Here is a 10,135-nt window from a genome sequence, read left to right on the forward strand (position 1 = left end):
CTCTCCGTCCCTTGAGTATTTCAGCTCTAGCCCCAGACTCCTCACTCAAAGAAACTGAAGTCCACAGCTCCTCAGAAGCCAGACAGGAGCCCCCCTCCCTAGAAGTCATCATCTGTGCTAGTGAAGCGTGCCCTTTGGGGGGCTAATGCTGGAGCCCAGCAGGTTTCAACCACAGCCAGGTGTGGTCTCCTGGGAGGAGTTTTGATAAATACAGGGTCTCAGTGAGGAGCCCTCACCCACACATCCAAAAGAGTGCTATTAAGCATCTCTGGTGACTGCTGAGTGCCTGCTACGGTCTCCCTGGTCCTGATTCTATGTCCCAGGGTAGCGTCTGGTGGGGGAATGAGATGGAACCAGACTGTCCTTAGGCAGTAGCTCTGGAACATACTGGGTTGGCTTTCAATGTAGCCTGGTCCTCTTCACCTCTCTCCACCCGAAGAGTCAGCGGTGGGGCTGACCTCAGCTGTGGCTGCTTTGTTCCACTCTTGTGTCCTATGTTCCTTGTTCTCTGGCTTTTCATCTTTTTGCCCCCTCCTGTTCTCTGGTGGCCATCGGCTCACCCATGATAGCAAGCTGATGCTCTTATTTTTCCCAGGGCATTTTTTTAAGGCAATAAGTTGCTTTAGGGAACTAGGTTAGTGAAAGTTTAGATCATAACGCTGCTGGGAAGATATTTGAGGTTTAAGCATGATTTTCAACATTGTTATACCTTCACCAAGTTATCGCATTTCCAGTAGTGAGGATACCTACTTGAAAGCATTTTCTGCACATTTTAAAGTTTGCCTCTCACAGTAGTCTGTTGAAGTAGGAAGGACAGCTATTCTTGTTCCCATTTTAGAGATAAGGACACTAAGCTTCAGAGAGGCAAAGGGACTTACCCTAGGGCATGTTACCAGTAAGTGGCAGAAATGGTTCGATCACATAGGCCTCTGCCCTAATATCCAGCATTCTTTCCTCTGTTCCTCAAATAGTCTCAAAGTATGCTATTTTAGGGATCTATCCTGAATTTTAGCATAATTAAAGCTGTTCATTGAGTCTCTTTTATAGACATAAGATAGGATTGATTCGATTCCGTTTACATCAATTCTATGTTGAGTCCATACAGAGGGCTGGGCTAAATTTTGGGAATAGAAATGGAAAACTCAGGCTCTTCCCTCAAGGAGCTCACAGGTGAGGGGGATGCTCTTCTCACTGGTACTTTCCCAATCCCTTCCCAATCCCCTCCAAGCCTTTGGAAAGAAAATACACTTTCTACTTCACCAAACTGGAGGGCTGACTCTTCAGAGTGGCTTGGTCTTGGAAGAGAAACAAATGGTCTGGCAATCTGATAAAGCCAGACCCTAGTGGGAGAAGCACTTTTTGAGCTGCTTCAGTGTCTCTTGATCCGGAAGAAAACTCTGTGGTGGAAAAGACCATGATGGAGAGCAGCACATCTCCTTTGGTACCAAGATGTGAACCCCACATTTTCCTCCCTTGCTGTGAGCTCTGTGGCTGTGCCCATCCCTGTAGGAAAGGGACGTCATCAGAATCTCTTGAGAGACTGAACCAGACCTGTCCCATTTGACCAAGAGAGCTGTTAGTCACACTTGCATGTTGATACTCTCCTGAGCCCAGATGACCTTTACAAGTAACATAACATTATAGAGATCTACCATGGTGGCTGGTTTTTCTAAGCACAAAACTAGGCCAAGTGGCTCTATAGGCATGGCTGGGACACTAGGAAGGAAAAATCAACACGGTGACTCCTCTGAAAAATCTGGAAGTAAAAATGACATCCCTCCTTGCATCCACCTTCCTGTTCTGGAAGAGCTTGTTTGGGAGGGTGAGCTGGGGAAAGGGTTTAATGGTAGGTGTGCTTCTCTGCCACGTGCTGCAGTAGATTTCTTTCACGGACAGCTATCTATTTTTCCCTTTTGCTCCATTTCTATTCTTGTGACACAATTAAAGTTCTCCCTTGCTGGGGGTCTCAGCCTTTTGCTTTCCCTAACATCACAGAGCACCCTCTTAGGCAAGTGACTTTGATATACACATTCTTCTGGGGAACATAGGCAGTGATACTGTCCTTCCTTGCTTATTTGACCAGAATCCTGGACCTAAGTAGAATTTTGGGACAAAGCCTTCCCTCCTCCTGTCTTTGCTGCCCAACTCTCCCTTGATTTCTTTGTTCTTAAGAAACCTTCAGGACATATAAGATTGAGAAGCATCTGGGGATCTTAGACAATCAATACCATTTATTATTGTCCTTCATGTGGAGCAACAGAGCCATAGGTCTAATTTCCTAGTGACCCTAGATTTGAAACTTAATTGAGCCCTGGAGAGCCATGACAAATTGAACCATTTGTAAGTCATACTATCATTTTCAGCAAGCACCATCTTATAAATTCTACTTGCTGCCTTGGAATCTAATCTTATACCACAAAAATACCCGTGGTAATTGCAACAAAATGAAACTAAAACACAGATATATGCTTTTCAAACATTTATAAATTATATAAAAAGAAATTCAATAGAAAATCTACATCAGTGTTCAATTTGGGTGACTCTTTTGTCTTTTGGACTAAAATGGACTGGCTGAAGCTTCTGAAAATGTTGCTTCGACGAAGCTGGGACTGAAGTCATCTTCTTTTGTGATAAATCTCCCTAGACAGTGGTTGTCAACTGAAGGTGATGTTTTGCTCCTGAGAGGGCATTTGGCAATGTCTGCAGATATTTTTGGAGGGGGTGGTGGTCCTACTGGAGTTCGGTGAGTAGAGACCACGGATACTGCTAAATATTCTACAATGCACAAGACAGTTCCCTGCAACAAAGAATTATCTGACCAAAATGTCAGTCGCACTGCTGTATTGAAACCCTGCCCTATAGCAAGCATGGGCATTTCAAACTGAGTTAAAATTCAGGTCATTTCTTTGGGGGAAAAAAAAGGGTCAAAGGTAGATTTATATAAATGTCTCTCAGAGTCTCTAAATGGTACATGCTGGGGCTGGGGGAGGGCAGGTGGTTCCACCTTGACCTCTTCAGTGATCCCTTGCTCATCTAAGTCAGTAAGTCAGCAAGTCAGCTGAGTTGCCTTTAATAGCAATCCAGGTTGTCATTGCTGCTCATTGTTTCAGTGTAGCTTTGCTTGCAAATACAAGTTTTTGTTATTACTCTGTGGGTTTTATTTATGTGGGGGAAAAAGTCATAAAAAGTGAGTGTGGGTCACAAATCACGCCAGGTATTGCCTGCACACAGACATAATTTACACATTCCCTCAGAGTTCTCTCTGTTTTCCTTGGATCTTTAAATTTCCTGTACAGCTAGCGTATTGAATTTTCATAATTGCCACTGCATTTCTTGTAATTTATACTCATTTCCCAGAAACCTCTAAAGGGCTTATTGTTTGTCATGAAGAGCAGACCCAAAGCTTTTACACAAGCTATGAATGAGTGCTTAGTAGTCATCTCTGAGCATAGCAATTCTTACTTAAGGCATTAAAGGGCATCCACATCCGAAAGTACCAGAACATTTTCTGATGCCCTTTTCCCCCTTCCCCTTCCCAAGGAAGATTCTGTAGTAATCAGTCCTTTGAGAAGGTTCTGTTAACTTTTTGGATTCAAGAACTTTCCTTAATTGCCACATTTCTTAGTGTTTGAAATGTGTTTGAGTTAAAAAAAAAATTGTCAGTTTTGAAATGACAACCCTCATCCTAATTGACTGAATTCTATTACTGTATATCTCTTTCCAATTCCTCATGAACACATAAACATAAATTTGGAAAACTTACTCTATTTTATTTTAAAACCTTTGAATCGAGGGTCTTCACTCACATATGTGTGGAACATTGATTGGGGAGTAGGGAGTTTGGTACCAGTGGACAGAAGCAGAAAGAGGCAAAAAGAGGCGAAATCTCTTCAAGGGAGAGGCAGCCCTTTCATCTCTGCACATGCAGGGCCAGCGTTGGGTCTGGTCCATAGCAGGTGCCCATTGAACGCAGATGGTGAGATGAGGGAAGAGGAATAAGAGATGAAGTTATGTGTAGATTTACGAGTCCAATGCATGTTCCTTGAAAGCCTGGGCAATGGAGACTATTGTACATATCACATGAGAGGAGAGATACAGGCCCCATGGGCTCTTACTCTGCGATGATGTCTTACTGCTAACTGGCAAAGAAGTCACTGCTGGGAGTGAAGAGAAGGGAGAGAAGACGCTACTGTGTTTAGGTCGGGTTCTTGGTAAACGCACTGATTGTTAATGCTGTTAACATTTCGCTTGCTTAATAATCCACTTTAAATTTTACCCGTGGCAGTTCTTCGTTCCCACAACACAGCAATGATTAAATCTGTGTTCAGATGGTTGTAAATGCACCCAAAGATCTTAAGCAATGGGTGAATTATACTCATTTAAGTTAGAACATAACATTAGCATTCAGGCACCTCAGGAATAAATACTAATTCCTGAAATGCCTTTGAGTTCCATTATATTCCTTTAGTTTCCTTTTCCCACGTACACGCAGGACGAGATTCAGGGGATGGGTTTTATCTGAATGTTATAAAGGTCACTCTTCTGGTAACATAATCCTGACATATGGGTTTCCGGGGTGGCTTATTTAAAATAGGACCAGGAAATGTGATTTTTTTAAAAAAGGGCCTCTCTTGTCTGATATTACAGAAATCTGCTTTTTAGGAAAAGAGGCACAGGGAAAGGCTAAGAAAAGTGTTCTGCCCCCTTTCGAGTAGGGTGCCTTCTGTGGGAGATTGTCACGTGATTGGAAGCTGGGATTTTTGTCCGTGTTTCTCACACAGCCACAGGGTTGAGGAGAGGCCTGCTGGTGCTTAGGAAAGGTTTATTCCTAAGAGGAATAAACCTTTAAAAAATTTATTTCCGAGGCTGGGAATCTGCCCCTTTTTAAAAGTACGCTCTATGTCTCCCTTTTAATATGGGGATGTGGAGAAAAGTCTCTCCCTGTTGGCCTTGGGATTTCACAGTGCTCAGTCTGTCCCTGTGAGCGGCTCTGTCATCAAACTCCCGTTCAGGGCCCCAGGGAGCCAGGCCAACATGAATACTCACCACTCCTGGCCCTGCTGTTTCATGCCCTCTGACTCTCATTCATGCCCTCTGACTCTCATTCATGCCCTCTGACTCTCATTCATGCTGTTCCCTCCTCATCTTTCCCTCGGCTAATGCCTATTGTCGTGAAACCCAGCCAGGCTGACCTCCTCAGGTAGTCTCCCCCATGTCCCTGCCCCAGCCAGCTGGGGAAGAGCCTTTCTGGGTTTATGGCGCCTACCGTGCTCTGTCACAGTCATCTCTGTACTTCCTGGCTCTGCATGTCTCTAGAACTGAATTGCATGGAAGTTTCCCTCATGAACCCCCTCTTGGGGCTATTACCTTGCTGGGTCCCACCTAATGTTACCTGGAGGTTAGAGTTGATCTGACAATGTGCACTGGGACCAGTTTCAAGGGAGAGAAAGAGACAGTGTTATCCCAGGTAACCAAGTCTGAGAGGCGGGTGGTCACAAGGAGCTGGAGACTGACTGAGCCAGTGGGAGGCAGGCTCAGCGAGTTGGGCCTGTTAGATGTTCTCCACCGGTGCCCATAGATGGCACTAGAGCCTTGGCGATCTGGCTGCCACTGGGCACTGCAGGCTTGAGGGAGCTGGATAATGAGTCAGTCTCTGTGGCTGATCAAGGGCTCAGAATCATAGACAGAACCAGTCCGGGTGATGCTGGGGCATCCAGCAGAGGCTGCCACCCAGCAGTGACATTTCCTGATGATAAATGCAAAGGGTGAGATGGAGAATTCAAAGTGAGTGGGAGATAGCGAAGGAAGAACGAGAGAGAGAGAGACGAAGAAAGGATAGAGGAGGAGGAGGAGGTGGGGAGAAAGAGGTAGAGATAACGAGGCTATAATGAGAGAATAGGAACAGGGGAGGCAAGAAACACAGATGGAGTAGCAAGACATTGGGAATGAGATCAGCCTACCTGTGTTATTGTGATTTATAATAAATAACATAGTTGTCTTCATCCACCGTTCCTGGCTTACAGCTCCCAAAACCCTTGGGATTTCCTAAAAGTTGAGAAGTGATAAAGGTGTCTTTCGTTATGTGAATGAGGTGACTTTTGGAAGCACCTAAGGATGGGGGCTGGTTGCCAAGAGAACCAACCACATGATTAGAGGGTTGGAAATTTCAGTCCCACCCCCTGACCTCCAGGGAGGGGAGAGAGAGAGGCTGGAGGTTGGAACAGTCACCAATGGCCAATGATTTAATCAATCATACCTATGTAATAAACAGCTAAAAGGACAGAGTTCGGAGAGCTTCCAGGTTGGTGAACAGATGGAGATTTGGGGAGAGCGGTGTGCCTGGGGAGGGCATGAAAACTCCGTTCCCCTTTCCCCATGCCTTGTCCTATGCATCTCTTCCATCTGGCTGTTTCTGAGTTATATCCTATTATAATAAACCAGTGATCTAGTAAGGAAAATGTTTCTCTGAGTTCTGTGAGCTGCTCTGGCAAATTAATCAAACCCAAGGAGAGGGTCTTGGAACCTCCAATTTGTAGCTACCAACCAGAGGCACAGGTCACAGCGTGGTCTTGAGACTGGTGTCTGAAGCGGAGGGCGGTCTCCCAGGGCTGAACCCTTTACCTGATTCTATTCCAGGTCGATAGTGTTTGAGAATCATGTTGGTGTGGGGAAGCCTCCACATACACGATGGGATTGGGTCCAGGAACCCCTTCACCACCCAAGAGGGTGATGCAAAGAAGATACTTTGGCGGAAGTGATGGTTGAACACTGAGGGGCGGGGGAGGGGCCGGAGCAGAGGAGAAGGCTGGCCTGTCGGGAAGAAAGGTGCACCTCCGAGATTCCCCACAGGACTCAGCAGAAGCACGTCATTCCTTCAGGATCTTTTATTAACATATAGAAAATGTGTTTAAAAAAGGAACTATACAGAGGCTAAAAGCAACCAGGACTAAAAATACTAGTTAACAATGGTTAACAAGTGGAGATTCCAGTCTTTGAGCTACAGTGCCACGGAAAGATGGGGGAAATGTGTTAGTCCTCTCCCTTCCTCTGTCTGTTTTTAACGTTATTTTAGTTCATTTACGTGTGCATTGCCTGGGGAGTGTGTACTCCATTTCTTCTTGTTTTTTTCTTCCTTCCAGTCTTTCTTTTAAGGAAATGCTTTTCCCGGCACATTGTAGCTACAAAGTGAGTAAACCGGTCTTTGTTATTTTTACCTGAAAAGGCTTGTTAAAAGTTAAAACGACAAACTCAAATTTGGAGGGACTGGAGGATTTGGTGTTTATGACTTCTCAGAACAACAGTCTAGAGACCATCAGGGTGGGTTCCAGCTGCCGAGCCCCAGGTAACAGCTCCCTCAAAGTCACGGTGACTTGCTTCGGGTACCTGGGAATTCCTGTGGGCCTGGAGTGTCTTTGAGGTTGGAATGATGGGATGGGTGTGTGGAATGAGAGGAAGGGGGAGTCTGTGTGTTAGCAGTAGCTTGTGAACCTTGGTCTGTGGGGCCGTGGTGCGAGTCTAGGCATCAGGGAGGTCATGGGTGGGGACGGAGAGTTGGCAGGGGAGCACTTTCTTGACTGACATGTTTTTGGAACCTGTGGTGTCTGCTGCATCTAACACAGAGGTCGCTGCTGCCCAAGCAGCCCCTACATGGGAGAGGACCATAAAATGCAGAGATCTCCCCCAGGACACGTGTTCCTTTACATATAAATGTTGTTCAAATAAGAGACAGGGGCTCATTTCTGGAGTTTGGGCCAGGCAGTGAAAAATACAAGTTACCAAGTACCAGTTGCCTTCTAAGTTCCCCAAAGTAGCATCTCAAAGTAGCTGAGATTATAGTTCCTGTCTTCTGAGGCCCCCTGCCCCCTGGGAGGTGGGAGCAGGAAGGGAGAAGGGTAAAGAAACCAGGGAATGAACAAGATTAATTTGTCTCCTGCCTTCTTCTAGCCTCATTCCTCAAAAGTTTCCACTGACATGTCCCTGCAAAGAACCATAAAGGTCCTAGTACCCCTGAGAGTCTGGAAGGAGGGAGCCCAAGTCAGTCTATAACTTACAGGTTTTAGCCTAAAAATTCTTGGCATTTCTGCATTTGATGCCATCTGCATTGCTTTGAATACATGAATGATATAATCCTTTTCCTCCCAAATTCAAGAGTAAAACTGACACTCCAGGAACACCTGCCATGCTTATTCTGGGGGCATCCCCCTCCTCAATCCTGGCCACGTCTTCTGCCTCAGTTTGAGAAGAATGACTCTGGAATTTCCCACTCTGCTAATGTTGGATGAGGCAGAGGCTGCATATTCTCCAAGAAGTGGGGTGGGGGAAATAGTGTTTCTGTTCTGGTCTTTACCTTCCCCTCCCAACCCACTGTGACCCTCTCCTTCACCTCCCAAATTAAAAAAAAAAAGGAAAAGGAAGAAGTTGCCAGGATGTTTCTTACTTCTGATGGTGAGGTTGAAGGTCCCCTGGAGTATGTGGCAAAAACTATGCAAGAACTGCCTTTTCTTAAAAGACAGAGAGGAGAGAGGAAGTGGCGTTAGAAGCCCCTGTGTGAGAATATTAGTAAATCCAAGATGGTGGCCACTTGGCTAAATAAATTTAAAGGGCTGCAGCCTCATGAAGCAGCAAAAGCATGGACTTTAGTTAGACAGAGCTTCCAATTATGGCTCTACTTAGCAGCTGTGCGACTTTGGGCATGTTACTTAACCTTCCCGTTCTTCTATTCTCTCATCTGTAAAATGATTAAACTTGAGCCAGGGTGTGGTGAAGATTTAACAGTGTGGTGAAGATTTAACAAAGTAATAGATGTCAAGCTCCTAGCACAGTATCTGGAAAATAGTAGGTATGCAATAAATACCATTTCTCTTAGTCTTCATCTGGGGAGAGAAAAATGAAAAAGCCTATGCCAGATCTGATCTCAGCTCTGTTACTAATTAGCTGGGTGAACTTGGGCAAGTTGCCTAACCTTTCTGGGCCTCAGTTACCTGGAGAATGAAATGAGGGGGATGGGTTAGATGATTTTCAGAGTCCCTTCCAGCTCTGAAGGTTTCCATATTTGCCTTTTGGAGGCTGTGTTGAGCTTATTAGTGTCAAGGACAAGATGTTAATAAAGAACGCAGAGTCTTCCTGGGGGCTGCCAAACCAGTGATGGGAAGAAAACAATAGTTCTCATCCATGCATTTACCTCCTGGCCATGCACCTGGGCCCACACCCTCTCTCGTGGCTTCAGTGTTCCAGGCCTCCTGAGATGTTTGCAATGCCTCCCATGATCCCCTGATGCCAACGAGCCAGTGCCAGTACCTGGGAGAGCTGAGCCCGTGAGACCAGAAGGCTTAAACGAACTGGAAATTTAGCATCAGCCCAGCTTCACAGTCGATAATGAGTAGCTGTTTTATGAAGTTAACAGCGGACAGGGGTTTTCTGAGGAACAAGAGCTGTGTTATTTGGATGCTCTGCAATAGCCTTATTAAGCTTGGGGAAGGAGGGAGGATTTCCGGTGGGGAGAAAATGCAACACTGTCCAAACACTGCAAGGTTTGCCGAGGACATTTGGACAATGAAGTGCTGCAGGTGCAGTGAAGTCATGCTTCAGGCAAGGGGTGACCTTGAAAAAGGAATCAGAAATGCTGGAGATGGCAAGTCGGGCTTGTGGCTGCTGTGAAGGAAAAGCGAGGTCCGGGCAGACTGGTTGAGCAAGCAAAGAAAGCCCTTCTGCTTCTCACTTCTGTGCTGTGAAGGCCTCTGGTGCCTTCGTTTGGTGAAGTGGGTGAACTGACAGGAGGTCTGTGGGGAGGTTGGGGGCTAGAACTCAAGGAACTAATGCTGGTCCCTTTACCAGGGCTCCTCACGCCTGGTCTCTGTTTTTTTTTTTACTGTGGGACCATCTGTAGAAAGCTTGCTTTTTGTCTCCAATGACCCATCAGCTTCTTTTTTATGTTATTTTGTATTTCACATTTAATTTTTTTCTTCCCAGCTGTTTCTCAAAGCTTGAAGAGCCCAGAATGGACATAAGTAAATCCAGTGTGGATACCATTAGGATGCACCAGACCCATTCTTTCAAATTGGACCTGAATCTACACCAACACATTCTTTATCCTAGAGTTTTTCCCTTACTTGTTTTTAGAGGTTTCCATTTGGCC

This window comes from Balaenoptera musculus, chromosome 1, assembly GCF_009873245.2.
Source record: "Balaenoptera musculus isolate JJ_BM4_2016_0621 chromosome 1, mBalMus1.pri.v3, whole genome shotgun sequence".
Classification (NCBI taxonomy): domain Eukaryota; kingdom Metazoa; phylum Chordata; class Mammalia; order Artiodactyla; family Balaenopteridae; genus Balaenoptera; species Balaenoptera musculus.